This window comes from Pongo abelii, chromosome 6 (assembly GCF_028885655.2).
Source record: "Pongo abelii isolate AG06213 chromosome 6, NHGRI_mPonAbe1-v2.0_pri, whole genome shotgun sequence".
In the NCBI taxonomy this organism is placed as follows: domain Eukaryota; kingdom Metazoa; phylum Chordata; class Mammalia; order Primates; family Hominidae; genus Pongo; species Pongo abelii.
In genome coordinates this window covers 99,292,501-99,299,961 of record NC_071991.2, presented here as the reverse complement: position 1 = coordinate 99,299,961, position 7,461 = coordinate 99,292,501, and the positions used below count along the sequence as shown (strand labels likewise).

The following is a 7,461-nucleotide window of genomic DNA, read 5'->3' as shown; positions in this document are numbered from 1 at the left end:
TTGAGGTGTGAACTTAGATTGTCTGTGCTATTTCGGACTTTTTGATATAGGCGTTTAGGGCTATGAACTTTCCTCTTACTACACGTTAGGTGTATCCCAGAGGTTTTGATAGGTTGTGTCATTTATTGTCATTCAGTTCGAAGAATTTTTTATTTTCCATCTTGATTTTGTTTTTGACCCAATGCTCATTCAGGAGCAGGTTATTAATAACCATGTATTTGCATGGTTTTGAAGGATCCTTTTGGAATTGATTTCCAGTTTTATTCCACTGTGGCCTAAGAGAGTCCTTGATATAACTTCAATTTTCTTACATTTATTGAGGCTCGTTTTATGGCCTATCATATGGTCTGTCTTGGAGAAAGTTCTAGGCACTATTGAATAGAATGTGTATTCTGTGGCTGTTAGATGAAATGTTCTGTATATATCTGTTAAGTCCATTTGTTCCAGGGTATAGTTAAAATCCATTGTTTCTTTGTTGACTTTCTGTCTTGATAAGTGCTGTCAGTGGAGTATTGAAAGTCCCCCACTATTACGGTGTTTCTGTCTATCTCATTTCTTAGGCCGATTAGTAATTGTTTTATAAATTTGGGAGCTCCAGTGTTAGGTGCATATATGTTTAGGAAGTGGAGCATTTAGGCCATTTACATTCAATGTTAGTATTGAAATGTGAGGTACCATTGCATTCATCACGCTCTTTGTTGCCTATGTACTTTTGGGACTTTTTTGTTTTTTAACTTGTATTTTTGTTTTATAGGTCTTGTGTGATTTATGCTTTAATGAGATTCTGTTTTGATGTGTTTCCAGGATTTGTTTCAAGATTTAGAGCTCCTTTTAGCAGTTCTTGTAGTGGTGGCTTGGTAATGGCGAATTTGATCAGCATTTGTTTGTCTGAAAATGTCTTTCCTTCGTATATGATGCTTAGGTTTGCTGGATACCAAATTCTTGGCTGATATTTGTTTTGCTTGAGGAGGTTGAAGATAAAGACCCCCAATCCCTTCTAGCCTGTGGGGTTTCTGCTGAGAAGTCTGCTGTTAACCTTTCTAGGTTACCTGGTGCTTCTCTTTCACTGTAGCAGGACGAGCCATAGACAAAACCTCTCAGACACCGAGTTGTAGAAAGAAGGGCTTTATTCAGCTGGGAGCATCGGCAAGCTACTGCCTTAAAATCCGAGCTCCCCGAATGCGCAATTTCTGTCCCTTTTAAGGGCTCACAACGCTAAAGATTTCACATGAAAGGGTCGTGATTGATTTGAGCAAGCAGGCGGTACGTGACGGGCTGCATGCACCGTTGGTCAGAGAGAAGCAGAACAGGGCAGGGAGTTTCACAATGTTCTTCTATACAGTGTCTGGAATCTATGAATAACACTGGTTTCTAAGTTATGAGTTGATTTTTAACTACTGGGTTTAAGCCAGGCAGGCCCAGGCCTGGTTTCGGGCCTGGCACCAAGCTGCCTGTCTTTGGTTTTACTTCCTTGTTTTTTCTTAAAACAGGTACTGAGTATAAAACAATATAAAACAATATGAGGGGGTCTCTCTCTTCCCTCATCACAGATCTTAAGATTCTTTCCTTTGTCTTAACTTTGGATAACCTGATGACAATGTGCCTAGGCAAAGATCTTTTTGTGATAAATTTCCCAGGTGTTCGTTGTGCTTCTTGTATTTGCATGTCTAGGTCTCTAGCATGGCCAGGGAAATTTTCCTCGATTATTCCCCTAAATACGTTTTCTGAGCTTTTAGAATTGTCTTCTTTCTCAGGAACACTGATTATGCTTAAGTTTGGTCATTTATCATAATTCCAGACTTCTTGGAGGCCTTGTTTGCATTTTTTTTCTTTGTCTTCATTGGATTGGGTTAATTTGAAAACCTTGTCTTCGAGCTCTGAATTTCTTTCTTCTACTTGTTCAATTCTATTGCTGAGACTTTCCAGAGCATTTTGCATTTCTAAAAGTGTGTCCAAAGTTTCCTGAATTTTTTGTTTTTTCTTTAAGCTATCTATTTCTTTGATATTTCTCCCTTCACTTCTTGTATCATTTTTTGGATTTCCTTGCATTGGGCTTCACCTTTCTCTGGTCCCTCCCTGATTAGCTTAATAACTAACCTTCTGAATTCTTTTTCAGGGAAATCAGGGATTTCTTCTTGGTTTGGATCCATTGCTGGTGAACTAATGTGATTTTTGGGGGGTGTTCACCAGCCTTGTTTTGTCATATTACCAGGATTGGTTTTCTGGTTCCTTCTCATTTGGGTAGGCTCTGTCAGAGGGAAGGTCTAAGGCTGAAGGGTATTATTCAAATTTTTTTTGTCCCAGGTGTACCCTTGATGTAGTACTCTCCCCCTTTTCCTGTGGATGTGGCTTCCTGTGAGCCGAACTGCAGTGATTGTTGTCTCTCTTTTGGGCCACCAGCGAACCTACCTGGCTCCAGTCTGGTACTGGGAGTTGTCTGCACAGAGTCCTGTGATGTGAACCATCTATGGGTCTCTCAGCCCTGGTTACCAGTTCCTGTTCCAGTGGAGGTGGCAGAGGGTGCAGTGGACTCCTTGGGGGTCCTTAGCTTTGGTGGTTTAATGCTCTATTTTTGTGCTGGTTGGCCTCCCACCAGAAAGAGGTGGCACTTTCCAGAAAGCATTAGCTATAGTAGTGTGGAGAGGAACCGGAGGTGGCCGTGGCCCTAGAACTCCCAAGATTATATGTCCTTTGTCTTCCGCTACCAGGGTGGGTAGGGAGGGACTATCAGATGGGGGCAGGGCTAGGTGTGTCTGAGCTCAGACTCTCCTTGGGCAGGTCTGGCTGCAGCTGCTGTGGTGGAGGGGGGCGAGATTCCCAGGTCACTGGATTTGTGTACCCAGGAGGATTATGGCTGCCTCTGCTGAGTCATGCAGGTTGTCAGGGAAGTGAGGGAAAGCCGGCAGTCAGAGGCCTCACCCAGCTCCCATACAAACCGAAAGGCCAGTCTCACTCCCACCGTGCCACCCACTACAGCCCCAAGTCTTGTTTCCAGGCGGAGGGCAAGTTGGGCTTGAAAACCTGCCCAAGGCTTTCTACCTCCCAGCTGCAAGAGAAAAGGGCTTTAGTTCTTTCCCCGCCTGTGAAGTCTGCAAGCTAGTTTTGTGCCCTCCCCCGAGTTCTGGCCAGGAGGCTTCTTCCCCGTTCAAATTGTTACAAAGTTCAGCTAGAGAAGTCCTTCTCCCTGTAGAGTCTTACCTCCTGCTCCTCTGGCCGCCGTCGTGATGGATCCCTGTGGTGCCAGGCAGGAATGGGCTGCTTGCGGATCCAGCGAGCTCCCAGTGCCTTTCTGCTACTTCCTCTACGCCTGTATTTCGCTCAGCTCGACTCTCTAACTTGGCTCAGCTCCAGGTAAGGTCGGGAACTTCTCCCACAAACAGACCTTCAGCTTCTCCAGTGGGGGTGTGTGTCCAGGAGAGGAGGGTCTCCGTTTCCCACTTCCACAGTTGGGGCACTCACAGTATTTGGGGTGTCTCCCAGGTCCTGCAGGAGCAGTCTGCTTCCTTCAGAGGGTCTGTGGGTCCTCTCAGGATTGCTGGTCTGTTCTTGTAGTTGATCTGGAGCTAAAATTCATAATGCAAGCCTCTGCATGCTGCTTTTCCGGAGCTGCAGTCTAGTCCTGCATCCTGTCTGCCATGATCCACCCACTGAGTCTACATATTTTAAATGGGGGATTTAATCCATTTACATTTTAGGTTATTATTGACAGGTGAGGACTTACTCCTGTCATTTTATTGATTGTTTTCTGGTTGTTTTATTTATTCTTTGTCCCTTCCTCTTATTTACTTTTGTGGGTAGATGGTTTTCTGTAGTAATAAGGTTTGATTCCTTTCTTTTCGTGTATTGGCTCTACTGATGAGTTTGCCAGTTTTGCATGTTTTTAAATTTTTTTTTCTGTAGAGACAGGGTCTTACTATGTTGTGCAGGCTGGCCTTGAACTTGTGGCTTCAAGTGATCTCCCCACCTCAGGCTTTCAAAGTGCTAAGATTACAGGTGTAAGCAACCATGCCCAGCCAGTTTCACATATTTTCATGACGATGGCGATTGTCTTTTCACTTCCGGATGTAAGACTCCCTTGAGTATTTCTTATGGGATTTCATGTAAGGCCAGTCTAGTGGTGATAGTTTGTCTGTGAAATATTTTATTTCTCCTTCATTTCTGAAGGATAGCTTTTCTGGATATAATATTGTTGGCTTTTTTTTTTTCTTTCAGTACTTTGAAGATATCAACCTATTCTCTCCTAGTCTGTAAGTTTTATGCTGAGAAATCTGCTATTAATCTAATGGGGTTTCTCTTATATTTGACTTGACAGTTTTCTCTTGCTGCTTTTAGCATTCTTTATTGTTGCCTTTTGACAATTTGACTACAATGTGCCTTGGAGATGACCTGTTTGGGTTGAATCTATTTGTGGTTCTTTTAGCTTCCTGGACCTGGATGTCCACCTCTCTCTCATGACTTGTGAAGTCTTCTATTCATTACATATGTTTCCCTCACCTTTTCCCTTCTCTTCTCCTTTTGGAATGCCCATCATATGATTATTTGTTCACTTAATAGTTTTCCATAAATCCTATAGGCTTTCTTCATTATTTTTTATTCTTTTTTGTCTGCCTGTATTATTTCAGAATACTTGAAGTTTAGAAATTCTTTCTTCTGCTTCGTTTAGTCTGTTGTTGCAGTCTTCAATTGTGTTTTTCATTCATTGAATCCTTCAGCTGTAGGATTTGTTTGGTTCTTTGTTGGATTTTCATTCAAATCATGAATTGTTTTCCTGATTTTGTTGAATTATGTATCTGTATTCTCTTCAATCTGAGTTTCCTTAGGATTATTATTTTGATTTTTTTTGGCATTTCCTATATTTTGTTATAATTGGGGTCTGCTACTGGAGAATTGTTTTCCTTTGAAGGTATCATGTTTCCTTACTTTTTCATGTTTGATATGTCCTTACATTGATTTCTATGCATCTGGTGGAAAAGTCAGCTCTTCCAATTTTATGGAGGTTTCATAGGGAAAGACTTATTTGTATAAATGAGTTGTGGAGTGTCAGTTCAGTGGAGTGCATTGGCCTCATTCTAGCTGGAAGGAGTAGTGTGCTATCTTTAAAGTTTCTTCAGCTGCAATCCACACTAGTGATATTTCTCAGTGGCCTAGGTTGAGAGAGTTTGTGGCAACTGCCGTGGGCTCACTAGGCTGTTTTTCAAGTTGAGGGCAGATGCATGCACATGGTGGATCAGCCAACTTGGAGTCTGGATTGCTGAAGTTGGAGCCATGGAGCTTTTACTTTGGCTAGGAACATGGGCATGTGGTTGCTCAGTCAGCCTAGGGACGTTTCTGCCAGGGGCAGCCAATGGGGCTGTTTCTCACACCCTGAATGCAGGCACAATGCTGCATGGCTGGCCTAGGGGCACATTTGCTGAGAGTGGCCTACAGGGCTCTTTATCATCAGGCCTAGGGCACAGGTGCAAGTCTGCTTGGCAGGCCAGGACATGTGCCTATGAGGAGTGGCCCATGGGGCTGTTTTTCAGGCCTGGTATGCAGAGGCACAGCTGCTCAGCTGGCCTGGAGGCATGTTGGGTAGGAACGCCTCACAGGGCTGTTTCTCAGACCTGGGACATGGTCATACAGCATCTCAGCTGGCCTGGGTATGTGTCTGCTGAGGGTGGTCCATGGGACTGCTTCTCTGGCTCAGGACACAGGCATATAGCTGCTCAGCCAGCCTGGGAGCAGCCCATGGAGCTGCTTCTCAAGCCCAGTATGTGGGTGCAAGGCTGCTCAGCTGGCCTGGGATCATGTCTATTAGGGGTAGCCCATGGGGCCATTTCTCAGGTCCAGTTCGTGGGCACAGAGCTGCTCAGCTGGCTTGGGGGTATGTCTGCCAGGGGTGGGCCCAGGGCTGTTTCTCAAGCCCATGATGTGGCTGCATGACTGTTTAGCTGGCCCAGTGGTGTTTCTGGAGGGAAGGGGGTGAAAGTATCTTTATTTCATGCTGGTAGCTGTTATGAATTTTATTTTGCAAGTCTAGGAGTGAGAAATATTCCATCCCTTTATTTTACTAAATTCATCTGTACAAGGTCCTAATCCTGCCAGATTTAAAAGAAATTTAATGTCTCACAGCCTAAATCTTACCTGCTTGGTGAGTCATAAAGCAATTACTTGGGAGTGCCTTTGAAAATAAGAAATACTGCATATTTAAACATAGTTCTTGTATTGTAGGAATTAGTAACCTCATTAGGGATTCAAAAATACACACAAAGGAAGTTCGAGCAACCTAAGAATTGGAAAACTAACATCACAAAGGGAAGGATAGTTAAATATTACAATGCATGGTACTGGCTCAGAAGGAAGATGCCACCAGGTGCTAGAATGACCTGGATCACAGAACTGTTTATCTGACCCTTAAGCATGAATAAGATTTTAACAGACAAGGGAATCCAGGTGTGGGAAATAATAACCTAAAGAAAGGCTTGGAACTAAGACAAGAATTGTATTCGAGGCCCAGTGAACTGACCTGGCTGGAAGAAAATTTTCATGTTATACAAGGCAGGAATTTGGGACACCTTGAATGTCAAGGAGTTTGAATTTTATCCTGTAATGAATAGCAAGTTATTAAAGGATTATGAGCAGAGTGACCAGATCAAACTAGTGCAGAGTGACTAGATCAAACTAGTGTTTATCTCAAATATGTTTCAGATAATTTTAGACCTTAGGGAGCAACTAAAACAATCCAGGTATGCAAAGAAATGAATGAAAGCAGGGATTGAAAGATAATGACCTTATCAAGAGAAAGAATCAGCATTGCATTGACTAGGCTCCAAGATTTTGAGTATTGGTAACAATGAAGTATTTGACCAAAAAGGGTAATTCTATAAGAGAGGACAATTTTTAGAACAAAATGATTTTAGACGGGAAGTTGAACGATCATACCAGCTAATGATATTTATAATCATTAAAATCTCAAGTTCAGTCTGAAGACAGGGTTGTGGGCTGACCTTGGGCTGCAACTGTATTTATTTATGGGTTAGAATGAAATCACTATGGAAAAGCAAAAAAAAGAAATGGTACAATGAGTTAGGTGTCACATGGGGGCCTTTGGAGAAAATGTTCATAGACTCATGATTCTTGGCTTCAATAAGATGGCTACATTCAAAAAACAGGGAAAGTCAGGCCAAAACTTTGTTTTCAGGTTTGGCTTTTTAATGACAAAATATTCCTAAATCAATCAACCTTTTATAAATAAAAAAAATTAAATACGTTTCATCTGAATTCACAAAGACAAACCCTGCTGCAAATACTAAAAGTACAAATTATTCTGTACTGGACATGGCAAATCTGATTTAGTACAAATTCAGTTTTTAAAAGGAGCCTCTTTCCAAATAGTGTTCTTATGTAACATTTAATTTTTCTGCCTATTATTTCAATGACACACCTAGTTTTTGCTTTTCTAAGCACTGTTCCCTACATTTT

At 42.3% G+C, this 7,461-nt stretch overlaps 1 protein-coding gene across 3 annotated transcripts in view; it reads right to left on the bottom strand.

Moving 5' to 3' along the window:
• Positions 1-7,169: 7,169 nt before the first annotated feature.
• GSAP (gamma-secretase activating protein) overlaps positions 7,170-7,461 on the bottom strand; it is a 105,058-nt gene continuing 104,766 nt past the window's right edge. For all 3 annotated transcript variants that reach the window (XM_009243097.3, XM_002818307.5, XM_063726108.1), the window contains exon 31: positions 7,170-7,461. This exon is cut by the window's right edge and continues 393 nt beyond it. The gene's annotated coding sequence lies outside the window, so the exon portion shown is untranslated.